Here is a 12,806-nt window from a genome sequence, read left to right as displayed (position 1 = left end):
CATACACACATCACACACATATCATATACATCATGCACGCACACACATCACACACACACACATATACACACATCACACATCACACACACACCACACACATCACACATACACACAAATCACACACACATCACACACATACACACATCACACATACACACACACATCAAACACATCACACACACACATATACACACATCACACATATACACACATCATACACACATACACACACACACCTCACACACATCACACACATCACACACATATCATACACACACACATCACAGACACACATCATGCACACACACATCACATACACATACATCACACACACATATACACACATCATGCACACACACATCACACACACACATATACACACATCACACACATCATACAGACACATATCACACACACATCAAACATACATACATATCACAAACATCACACACATATCACACACACACATATCACATGCACACATCACACACATACACACATCACACAGACATCACACATGCATACATATCACGCACACACACACACACACACCCCTGCCTGCCCAGGGTGGGCAGGTCTTCCCCTTGAGCCCACGCCGCCCGCCTGCCTCCAGCACAGTGCACACCAGCCACGTCTGTCCTCACTCCTGCCACACCCGTCTCCCCGCAGAGCGGACCTTTAGAGAGCAGGGACCACGACGTGTCCACAGAACCCAGCATGGGCACCGAGTGCAGCAGGACGGGACCACCACGTGCTCCAGGAATAAAAGATTGCTGTTCAAAAGCCTGAAGAGAAGGGAGCCCCAGGGACTTCCCTGGAGGTTCAGTGGTCAGGACTCCATGCTCAGAGAACCAGATCCCACTCACTGCAACTAAGGGTTCACATGCCGCAACTAAAGATCCTGCTGGCAGCCGAGTAAATACATACATTAAAAAATTAAAAGCACAAACCATCTCCAAGCCTCCTCTAACCCAACAGCCTCATCCTCCTCGCTCTCCCCTTCCAATGCCATCCCAACAGTGGTTTATAAGACTGGATTAACAAAACCACCGTGTCTTCCATCTTCTGGGTGCTTCTTAAAGGGAAGCTAACAGCCTGATCCCACTGGCAGACTGTGAGCTGTGCACTCTGTATATGCAGTCTAACTTCTTGCACAGGACCTGAATTTTTATCTGGACACAAGGATGCTGAGCGCATACAGTGTATCCAAGGGTGGATATTTGAATAGTTCTGGCGCTGAGGCTGTGGTCATCCTCTTCCTGCTGGGTGGAGTTGGAACAGCCACCTTTAGACCAAGAGGGTAAAGCCACAGAGAAAAGCAAGACAGAGGCGCCTCAGTTCCTGACTGCATGTACCACCCCATGCCACCCCCAAAACTGCCCTGGACCTCTTACATCTCTGGACTGTTACATGAAAGAGAAATGCATTCCCAGGTCGTTTAAGGCTGTACCATTCTAAAGCTCTCTGTTACGGCAGCCATGTCTATACTCTTAAGTAATAAAGCAGGTAACAGGAAGTCCTAAAATTCTGCAAATTAAATGATCAGTTCCCAAATGACATAGAGTTAGCTAAATGTAAACCCCTCTGTGGCCATCATTGCTTTACTTAAACCTCTCACATATGTCAAAGTCAAATTAAAACAAGAGCAAAATGTTAAGCCCCCAGCAAGCACTTCTAATACGTGACAGTAATGCCAAAACTCAGATCTCACCCATGAGCTCATTGTATTTTCACAAGAGTTGGGTGAAGTATGTGGAGCAACGGAGGCAGGCATTTATAGATGATAAATGTGAACATGGTGAGGTCATTCAACCAGAAATAATGGTGCCAGGGCTCAAATCCAGGTTTTGAGACCCCTGGGCCCCCACTTCACCCCTCAGGGATGGAGCCCCTTTAGTACCCATTCATGGAGTTACTTGCCCTCAGAGTCTAGCTCAGAACCTACTACTCACAAACCCCTTTCTTCAGGGAGTCACAGCAGGAAGGGATATAAACTTTCCCTTTCATAAAATATGAAGTCAGAAATCAGTGGTCCTCCAACCAGATGAGTCCCTGGTAATTACCTACAAGTTGCAGAGGCATGAGTTTCTCCCGCAGAGCTCCTAGAATACCCAGAATCTGGCACTCTTGCTTCCACGGCCAATCTCTCTAAGCCCTGGAATTTCCACAACACCTTCGTGGGATCCCCTGGTACTTTTCAGAACCACTACATTTTATTTTCGGAGAAGGCGACGGCACCCCACTCCAGTACTTTTGCCTGGAAAATTCCATGGACGGAGGAGCCTGGAAGGCTGCAGTCCTTGGGGTTGCGAAGAGTCGGACACGACTGAGCGACTTCACTTTCACTTTTCACTTTCATGCATTGGAGAAGGAAATGGCAACCCACTCCAGTGTGCTTGCCTGGAGAATCCCAGGGACGGGGGAGCCTGGTGGGCTGCCGTCTATGGGGTCGCACAGAGTCGGACACGACTGAAGCGACTTGACAAAAACAACCCTTTATTTTTAAATACCTGGCATCTTCCAGAATCTGTGAAGATTTCTTTGGGGGACTTTGTAGGATTAGTAATTTTCCATTTAGTGGTAAGTAAATTTCAACCTCTGGGCTTTTTTTTAACTTTCTGTTTGTCATGCATTACAGCTGATAAACAATACTATGATCATTTCAGGTGAACAGCAAAGGGACTCAGCCATATATATACATGTATCCGCTCTCCCCCCAAACCCCCCTGCCATCCAGGATGCCAGAGAACACTGAACAGAGATCCCTGTCCTATGCGGTGCGTCATTGTTACAACCTCTGAGTTTTGTATTTGCTCTCCTTCCCAAGGATGCTGGTATTACTCTGTTGGATAACTTCCTCAATCAGCAAAGAGCTGAACCCCCTTCAAAAGCTACTGAAATTTGAACATAAAAAACCTTGGAGAATAACTAAAACTTCCAGAATTCCTGCACTTTTGAAGCTTTTAGTGAACATTCTCCTCCGAGGACAATTCCCTTGCATTAGTGACTTAACTGTCAGAAAACTAGAAAACTCAAATATTTTTTGACGCTGCTCTTGGCTATACTGTATACATTCTACAGACATATACACAAAGATACTCAGCAATAAGCAACAAAGCGGAGGGCTGTGCCCTCATATTTAACATTTGGGGACTGGACCAAACGGCCTCCTGCTGACAAACAGTAGCGGATTCTGCTTTAGGCAGACCTGTGGGGTAACCAGGCTCTGCCACTGACTGGCTCAGGAATTTAAGTGGGTCACAGCTTCCCAGATATGCTTCCTCATAAACTTATTAAGTGGATTAAACGTAAAAAGTACACCCAGGGCCTGACACAGAGGAAGCACTCAGTGAACACTAGCTAAAATCCGCCTCAGCGGATCAGTTAGTGAATTGAACTCATCGGGAGCTTACCTCCCCAGAACCCTGGGTTTCCTTCTGAATTGATTACCTCTAACTGACCTTCCATTGGAGAAGGCAATGGCACCCCACTCCAGTCCTCTTGCCCGGAAAATCCCATGGATGGAGGAGCCTGGAAGGCTGCAGTCCATGGGGTCGCTGAGGGTCAGACATGACTGAGCGACTTCACTTTCACTTTTCACTTTCATGCATTGAAGAAGGAAATGGCAACCCACTCCAGTGTGCTTGCCTGGAGAATCCCAGGGATGGGGGAGCCTGGTGGGCTGCTGTCTATGGGGTCGCACAGAGTCGGACACAACTGAAGTGACTTAGCAGCAGCAGCAACTGACCTTCCATGGGAGGAGGGACTGAGCACCCCACCCGCTGCGGGGCCTTCTTCCACTCATCAGCACCCCAAGAGCTCTAATGTCTCATCCTCCTCCCATCCCCACATCCAGCCCAAGGCCACCCCAGACAGCAACAATGTGTCCTTGGGGGCCCTCTGGAGAGCTTTCTGCCCAGCGTCTCTTCTCACCATCTCTTAGCCCCAAAAGGAATTATATGCGGTACTCACTCTTCTTGCCTCACCATTCACAATCCCAGGAATGTAATCTCAAAACACCACCCTCACACACCCACCCACTTGTCCTTAACAGATCTTTCTTCCTTAATAATTCAACTCTTGTCCACTTATCTCAAGAATATTGCTCTCTCCAGTGCTCTCCCCACCTCTGTCTGTTTCAGCTGTGCACTCAGAGAGCTAATCAGGGTAGATATGTTTTAAGGGATTTAATGACACAACAGTATCAAAGAAAAGAAAGCTACACCTTTGGGAATATAACTAGAATTTTTTTTTTTTAATGTCCAAACTCATAAAGGTTCCTAAAGACTGAGAAAATTCTCAAGTTTCTAATGTTTCAATTTTCTAAATATGATTATGCTCTTCTTTAGGCACAAGCTACCACAATGAAATTAAAGGAATCCTTACTCAAATGTGTAAGTAATGCCTTTTTTCTGTTTTGCATGCATAGATTCAGGGCTGCAGCAACATTATCAGTTAAGTGTGCACCCACGCAACAGCCTGGACTTTCCTTGTGCTTCACACGGCAAAGAATCCACCTGCAATGCAGGAGACCCAGGTTTGATCCTTGGGTCAGGAAGATTTCATGGAGAAGAAGGGAATGGCAACCCACTCCAGTATTCTTGACTGGAGAATAATTCCATGGACAGAGGAGCCTGGCAGGCTACAGTCCACAAGGTTGCAAAGAATCAGAGATGACTGAGTGACTTAACACTCGCATATTCAATAGCCTAGAAACTCATCACCATTTACATCATGATTTCTACAGGAAACAGCCAAGCTACAACATGGACTGTTTTAAAGTAGGAATCTACCTGATCAATCTGTATACAGGAGGTTACATTACTGATGTGAGAGCTAAGGAGGGTTACAGGGAGATCTGATGGTAAAGATGTGCCTGAGAGCACTTTCACTTCAAAGGGAATACTGGTCAGGATCATGAGAAAGAAACAATGTGGGCAGTTTCAGAGCCAAGTGGCAAAGGGTCTTAAACATACATGACCTTTACTTTTTGTTTGAAGCTTCAGGAAGAAGACCTTTGACATGGTGGTAGCGTCGAGAGGCAGGGAGGTCAGCGATTCAGGCCCTCTGTAGGAAGTGGAGAGAAAATTGTAGAACCATGCAACACAGTAGGAAAAATCAAGTTGAACATGGCACCAAACTAGTCCAGGAGGCAGTGGAGTGGAGGGGGAATAAAGGACCTAAAACAGCATCTCCAAAGCTGTTAAGACTACATTATCTCAAAGTTGGTATTACTGATGAGAATAAGGAACTGGCACAAACTGAAGACTAAGAGAGAAAATGCATTGAAGACTAGGTCTTGGAAGAAAACCATGGCAAAGGTTTTCCTGGGATTAAGGGAAAGAAGTCAGACTGGATGAATAAGATTTCTCTACCTTGTATTGGGTAGAAGAGCCCCAGGCTGAGTAGTTCCAAAAAGTACTATATTTACCTGGGAACTATAGAACTCATGGGGCCCACATAATAAAATCTTAGCTGGAAAACAGCAAGACTTCCTCCACAAAGAGAAAGTTTTCTATACTGAAGCAATGTACATTTGCTTTCACGTTGTAATTTAACACTCCACCTGCTTTCAAAGATGCCATCCACTCTCATTCTCACCAGGAGGAATAACAGTTAGCTCTTTTTTCAGGGATCAGAGTCCTGCTCAGAGAAAAGACACAATCTGCCCAAGGACCCAGAGAAGCCAGCAATGGAGCAAAAAACAGAACCCAAGTTCTCAACTCCCACTCTCTTAAGCAGAAATCCTGTTCCTTACTCTTGGCAGAAAAGGACAGCTCACTGTGCCAAAGCCTGAAGTGTGCATACACACAACTTCTGTAAGATGCTTTTCCCCACCGATTTCCAATATCTTTTCAAAAGTCCTTTATCTTTACTGTTGCTAAGTACAACAAATGGATTCCAACACTTCCTCTTTAAATTCTTTCCTGCTCCTCACCCTTGGTATTTAGCACTAAATGGGGTCTAAATAGCACCTGGGCTTCCACCGTGGCTCAGACAGCAAAGAATCCACCTGCAATTCAAGAGACCTGGGTTCAATCCCTGGGTCAGGAACATCCCCTGGAGAAGGGAATGGCAACCTACTCCAGTGTTCTTGCCAGGAGAATTCCACAGACAGAGAAGCCAAATACTCCCATGCACCAGATGACTTTAAAACAGCAACCTCAGCATGAAGCTAACAATCTCCAGCACCATCACCATCATCATGCCCTACTAACTAAACTATTTCTCTACTGAGTTTACCCAGAGTTAAGTAACAGCTGTACTCTAATACTGACTCATTGGAAAAGACCCTGATGCTGGGAAAGATTGAAGGCAGGAGGAGAAGGGGACGACAGAGGATGAGATGGTTGGATGGCATCACCGACTCAATGGATATGAGTTTGAGCAAGCTCCGGGAGTTGGTGATGGACAGGGGAGCCTGGCATGCTGCAGTCCACGGGGTCGCAAAGAGTTGGACACGACTGAGCGACTGAACTGAGCTGCTGCTGCTGCTGCTGCTAAGTCGCTTCAGTCATGTCCGACTCTATGTGACCCCAGAGATGGCAGTCCACCAGGCTCCCCCATCCCTGGGATTCTCCAGGCAAGAACACTGGAGTGGGTTGCCATTTCCTTCTCCAATGCATGAAAGTGAAAAGCGAAAGTAAACTGAACTGAACTGTACTCTAATAAGTAGTATTGACAGATTACCTATGCTGAGAAAGCACTTTAAAAGTATTCTTTCACTTAATCTCCATAACAACTCTGAGATTGGTACTTCTGGTAACCTCATTAACACAAAAGACCACCAAAGCCCGGAAGGATCAAGAAATCTGCCCCAAATTACACAAATCTAAGCAGCAGAGCTTAGATTCATACTCACCAAGTCTAATTCCAGAGACTTCCTTCACCCATCTCCCTATTCTTCAAGTTCACCTGATTCATTTTTTCAACATCTACGATGAAATCAATTCGTCAGGAAAGCTAGAAGACAATACAAGCTATACACATGCAAAAGAATTTAAAGTTACATATAGTATAGATACTCCCCAGGAAGAAAATCAACTAGATGTAATCCAAATACACAGGAAACATCTAACTCACACATTTCTTAAGAGATTTACTGAAGAAGACGAACTAAACCAAAACAATTTACCTCGGATATGAGGGGAAAGTCAGCAGTTATATAGAGATAAGAGTTGAGTAAACTTGAAATAGTTCTACATTTAGGAACAAATGAGCACTCTGGAAACCACAAAGCAATAAAGCAAAAGAAACTCATGCCCCCTGAAATGACAAAGGCATTACAGAAAAGAAAATGCCAGAGCAGAGCAATATTCTAGCACATTTGGAAAAAATGTTAGGAGACTTTTACTCTTTTCCAGGTCCAACTTGTTGAAACAGAGACCTATTTTGCAGAATATAAATTACATGACTTCTACCAGAAAAACCAAGCCCAGATTCATGGTGTATTCTCAAAGTACAGTGTTTTCCCAACCGTGCTTAAGAGTCTCATTCTTCTACCCACATCATTTAAAAGAGAAACACTTTCCTAAACCCAGAAAAGGCTTCACCAATACATTGGAATGATCAGCTGTGATTGGCGAGGTCCACTGGGCTGGGCAAAAGTCTAATTACTGAATATTTAAAAATACGTTATCACAACGTCCAAATATGCTCCAAAATATTAGTTATCAGCTATGTGTCACTGTGCAATAAATCATTCCAAAACACGGAGGTTTAAAATAACAAGCTGTATTCTCTCCTGTGATTCTGGGGGGTGGCAATCTGGGCAATCCTTCTGCAGATCTCACCTGGCATCAACTCACATGACTGTCACTGCCCTGGCTCAAGGCAGCTGGAGGGGACAATGATCTCACCCACATGTCTGGCATTTGGTGCCAGCCATCACCTAGGTGCCTTACTTCTCCTCCACGTGGGCATGTGTCCTCTAGTAGGCTGGGCCTTCATAGCATGGTGACTCCGGGGTCTTAAAAGAACAAAAGCAAGAGGGGCAAGGTCTCTTAAGGACCAGGCTCCAGAATTCGCAGAACATTTTATTGGTCAAAAGCTCAGTCCAGACTCAAGGGGGACAAGAGAACAGCTTCCATCTCTTTACTGGAGGAGTGTGTATAAAGTCGCTTCAATTGTGTCCCACTCTTTGAGACCCCATGGACTGTAGCCTGCCAGGGTCCTCTGTCCATGGGATTCTCCAAGCAAGGATACTGGACTGGGTTGCCATGCCCTCCTCCAGGGGATCTTCCCAACCCAGGGACTGACCCACATCTCGTCTTCTACACAGGTAGGCAGGTTCTTTAGCGCTAGCTGGGAGTATCTTTAAAAGGGGCAGAGACATGGCTTACCACACCAGGATGTTACAATTGCTAATAAGTAAAATCTGGAGAGGCAGTGGGAAAACTACATCTCACAGGAGATCTTTATTAAGTAAAATGTCATAAAAGGTTGAGAGAGAGATATATTTTAAAGAATTACCTTCCCAAACCAAATTTCAAAATCTGTACTGTCGCCTGGTCTGATCGAGCCAATTTGGGAATTTCTTTTGGTGGGTTGGCCAATATGTTTGTTCAGGTTTTTCCATAAGATGGTACAGAAAAACCCAAATGAACTTTTTGGCCGACTCAGTACAATACCCTACCTGACCATGTCCAGTGACACTGCAAAGCAGGGAAACTCTATTTCAAAGAAATTATTGTTATCTCTTTTCTTCTTAAACTGAGTCAAAATCTGCCCCTCCATTTCTAAGAAGCACTCTGCTACTAGTCTAACTGCACCTGGAGAAACTGAAAGCACAGAGGCAGGATAGTGTGATAGTTTAAAGCATGGCTCTGGAGTCAGAACGCCAAAGGCTGAATCCCAGCTTTGCTACTTTCTAGCTGTGTGACCTCGTACAAGTTGCATGACCTCTCTGTGCTTCAATGCCCTTACTCATATAATAGAGATGATAACTATCTTCTGAGAGTTGCTGTGACGACTAAATGCGTTTACACAGAGATAGAACATTACATTGACCATAGTAAGCTCTAAAATGCTTATTCTTGTTGTCTTTAGTATTATTCCCACTATTATTAAGTATACTGAAAGAATAATTCATTATTCTTGCCAACCAAACTCATAAATACTGAAAGATAATTAACGCCATCCGCTCCACCCCAAGCCCTCTGCCAGGACAAACCCCCAGGCTGCCTTCAGTCATTTCTTCCATGGCTTGGTTCCCAGAGCCTTTATCAGCTGTCAGTTGTCTCTTTACAGTACAGGTGCCTAGAGCTGAACACAGAATTCCAGGTGTGCAGAGCCAGAGCAGGACAAGACCAGCATTTCTCCTCTTGGGAAGCTAGACTTCCAACAGTGACAACTGGGATTCATTCCTTCATTCAACAAACATCAATGAGCTCCTACAAAGAATCAGGAACTGTGCTATTTGTGAAGACAAAATAGATTCTATCTGGAGGATCTGCCGGATATGGCTCCCCTAGAAAAACGTCCATGCCCTATTTCCCGAACATGTAAATATGTTACCTTACATGGCAAAGCGACTCTGCAGATGTGATTCAGTTAAGTGTCAAGATGGGGACATTATCCCCAATAATCCACATGGGCCTAATGTAAGCACACAGCCCTGCTAAGAGGGAAGAAGGCAGGTCAGGGACAGAGAGGAGAGAGGATGATGGAAGCAGAGGTCAGAGGAATACGCTCTGAAGATGGAGGAAGGGGCCAAGAATAAAGGAATGTAAGCGACAGAGAACATTAGCAAAGAAAAAAAGACAACCCCCCCACCCCCCGATCACACCGAATCTCTAGAAGGAACACTGCCCCGACAACCCAGTTTGGACTTCTGATCTCCAGAACAATAAAATAACCAATTTCTGCTGTTTTAAGCCACCAAGTTTATGGTAATTTGTTACAGAAACAATAGGAAACTAATATGCCACCCCTAACCTCAATTGGCTCATGGTCAAGTGGGAGGAAAGTACTTCATTAAAAGGATTTATATAAAACATCAGAATATTTTCATCTAATTGTTAGAAACTAAAAACTTAAGCTGCAAGAAAATGAAACCTGAAAACAAAATTTTGTGTTCAGTTCTCAACTCAGCATTTTTCAGCTTCTATCTCACACTGCTGTCAATCTTAATATGCAACATAACTCTAAGTCCTTTTATATGAACTGCCCTTGAGCTAGATCTCTGCTGTTAAAGATTGGAAGAAAAGGAGGCAGATTTATAAGCCCCTAGTTCAGCAAAGTTACTGATGTGATATTGTATCCATTCCCTGTAAAATTCTCAACCTATTTGAAGCCTTTTTAATCACCAGAATCACGCTCACCACATCTTACACTCCCCAGATTAAGGGCAGCTGAATGAATCAAAAATTTTAATAATATATTGTGAATTTTGTATTACAGTATGCTTATTTTAAAAAAAAAGTATAAATCTTCCAAAAAGCAAACTCATTCCAATAATTACTACTTAGATAAAAAACTGAATTCCCTCTCTGTCCTTTCAATTCCACTAAAGGGGACCACTAGCATGACTCCTAACACCCTAGTTTATTTAGTTTTGCCCATTTTTGAACTTCCCCCCAAAAATGGATCACAAAGCACTGATTCTTGTTGTGTCTCCCTTTTTTCAGTTCTACCTTTGCAAGGCTCATCCATGTTGTGTGTTAAGCAGATTTGTTCATTTTCATTACTGTGGCGTATTCCATTGTATAAGCAATTTGCTTACACTTTTGTCCATTCTACTATTGATGAACACGTGAGTTGTTTTCAACTTCAAGCTATTAGGAATAATACTGCTCTGCACATACTATTACATGTCTTTCAGTGCAAATGTATCTGCCTTACTGTTCAGAGTTTATCAAGAACGGAGCAGCTGAGTCATAGGAGATGCATCTGCCTAGTTTTAGTAATGATACTGCAATACTTCAAAACAACTTCCAAAACAGTTATACTAACTTCCGTACCCATCAACCATCATGTATAAGAGGTCCAGTTTTCCATATTCTAACCAGTACTCAGCATTGACAAGGTTTTGTGTTTTTTAGCCACTCTGGTGAGTACAGAGTGATATCCCATTGTAGTTTTAATTTGTATTTCCCTAATTACTAATGCACTCCAGTGCTCTTGCCTGGAAAATCCCAGGGATGGCGGAGCCTGGTGGGCTGCCATCTATGGGGTCGCACAGAGTTGGACACGACTGAAGTGACTTAGCAGGAGCAGCAATTACTAATGAGGTTAATCCCTTTTTCATATGTTTATTGTGTATTTGAAAATCCTATTTGAGAAGTGACCTACCCATTTTTCTACTGGGCTATCTTTTTCTCAATGATTTGTGAAAAACTGTTTCTACATTCTGGGTATGAGTCCTTTATTGGATATAGCCCTCACAAATACCTTCACCCATCCTGCAAGTTGCCTTTTCTCTCTATGGAATCTTTCGATGAACAGTAGTTCGTACCAATATTTTCTTCTATAATTAGTGCTTTTTGCATCCTATTCAATAAACCTTGTCATAAAGGTGTTCTACTTTGCTTTCTTCCAGAAGTTTTCTTGTTTCAGATCTCCCATTTAGCCGTATGACATAGCAATTAATTTCTGTATACAGGGTGAGGCAGATGATCAAAATTCACCTTGTCCATTTGGATATCCAGTTGGCCCAGGAACACTGACTGAAAAGACTCTCCCTTCTCTAGAGCACTGCAGAGTCACTTCTGTTATAAATCAAGAGATCTCAGACGTGTGAGCCTGTTTATGGATTCTCTACCCGGTTCTATGGTCTATCTGGCATTGTATCCACACCACACTGACAAACTACATACTCATCTAGCAGCTTAAATCTCCCAACTTTGCTCCTTTACTAAGATCGTCTAGAATTTCCATATATATTTTTAAATTAGCCTATTGGCTACTTTTGAAAAAAATCTGTTGGGATTTCAATTGGGTTTACAACGAATCCATAGAGTTATCTGTGGAGATGTGATTTACCCTCTATTAAAGTGTTTTAAATCTCTCAATGTTTTAGCTTACAAAGAAATTTTATCACAAATGGGTGCTAAATTTTATTAAGTAGTTTTTCTCCTTTATTCTGTGGCTAAATTACAATTGTTGATTTTCTAATGTTAGACAAAGTTTACATTCCTGGAATAAATCCAACTTGGTCACAGTTTCAGTTCAGTTCAGTCACTCAGTCATGTCCGACTCTTTGTGACCCCATGAATGACAGCACGCCAGGCCTCCCTGTCCATCACCAACTCCCAGAGTTCACTCACTCATATCCATCAAGTCGGTGATATCATCCAGCCATCTCATCCTCTGTCATCCCCTTTTCCTCCTGCCCCCAATCCCTCCCAGCATCAGGGTCTTTTCCAATGAGTCAACTCTTCACATGAGGTGGCCAAAGTATTGGAGTTTCAGCTTCAACATCAGTCCTTCCAATGAACACCCAGGGCTGATCTCCTTTAGGATGGACTGGTTGGATCTCCTTGCAGTCCAAGGGACTCTCAAGAGTCTTCTCCATCACCACAGTTCAAAAGCATCAATTCTTCGGCACTGAGCTTTCTTCACAGTCCAACTCTCACATCCATACATGACTGCTGGCTGCAGTCACCATCTGCAGTGATTTTGGAGCCCCCCAAAAATAAAAGTCTGACACTGTTTCCACTGTTTCCCCATCTATTTCCCATGAAGTGATGGGACCAGATGCCATGATCTTAGTTTTCTGAATGTTGAGCTTTAGGCTAACTTTTTCACTCTCCTCTTTCACTTTCATCAAGAGGCTCTTTAGCTCCTCTTCACTTTCTGCCATAAGG

At 43.6% G+C, this 12,806-nt stretch overlaps 1 protein-coding gene across 2 annotated transcripts in view; it reads right to left on the bottom strand.

Moving 5' to 3' along the window:
* The window catches only part of HHAT (hedgehog acyltransferase), a 362,562-nt gene that overhangs the window by 346,380 nt on the left and 3,376 nt on the right, over positions 1 to 12,806 (bottom strand). The window lies entirely within an intron of this gene.

This window comes from Oryx dammah, unplaced genomic scaffold (assembly GCF_014754425.2).
Source record: "Oryx dammah isolate SB20612 unplaced genomic scaffold, SCBI_Odam_1.1 HiC_scaffold_21, whole genome shotgun sequence".
NCBI lineage: Eukaryota > Metazoa > Chordata > Mammalia > Artiodactyla > Bovidae > Oryx > Oryx dammah.
Note: the sequence above shows the minus strand (reverse complement) of the source record. Positions and strands in the feature narration are given on the sequence as shown.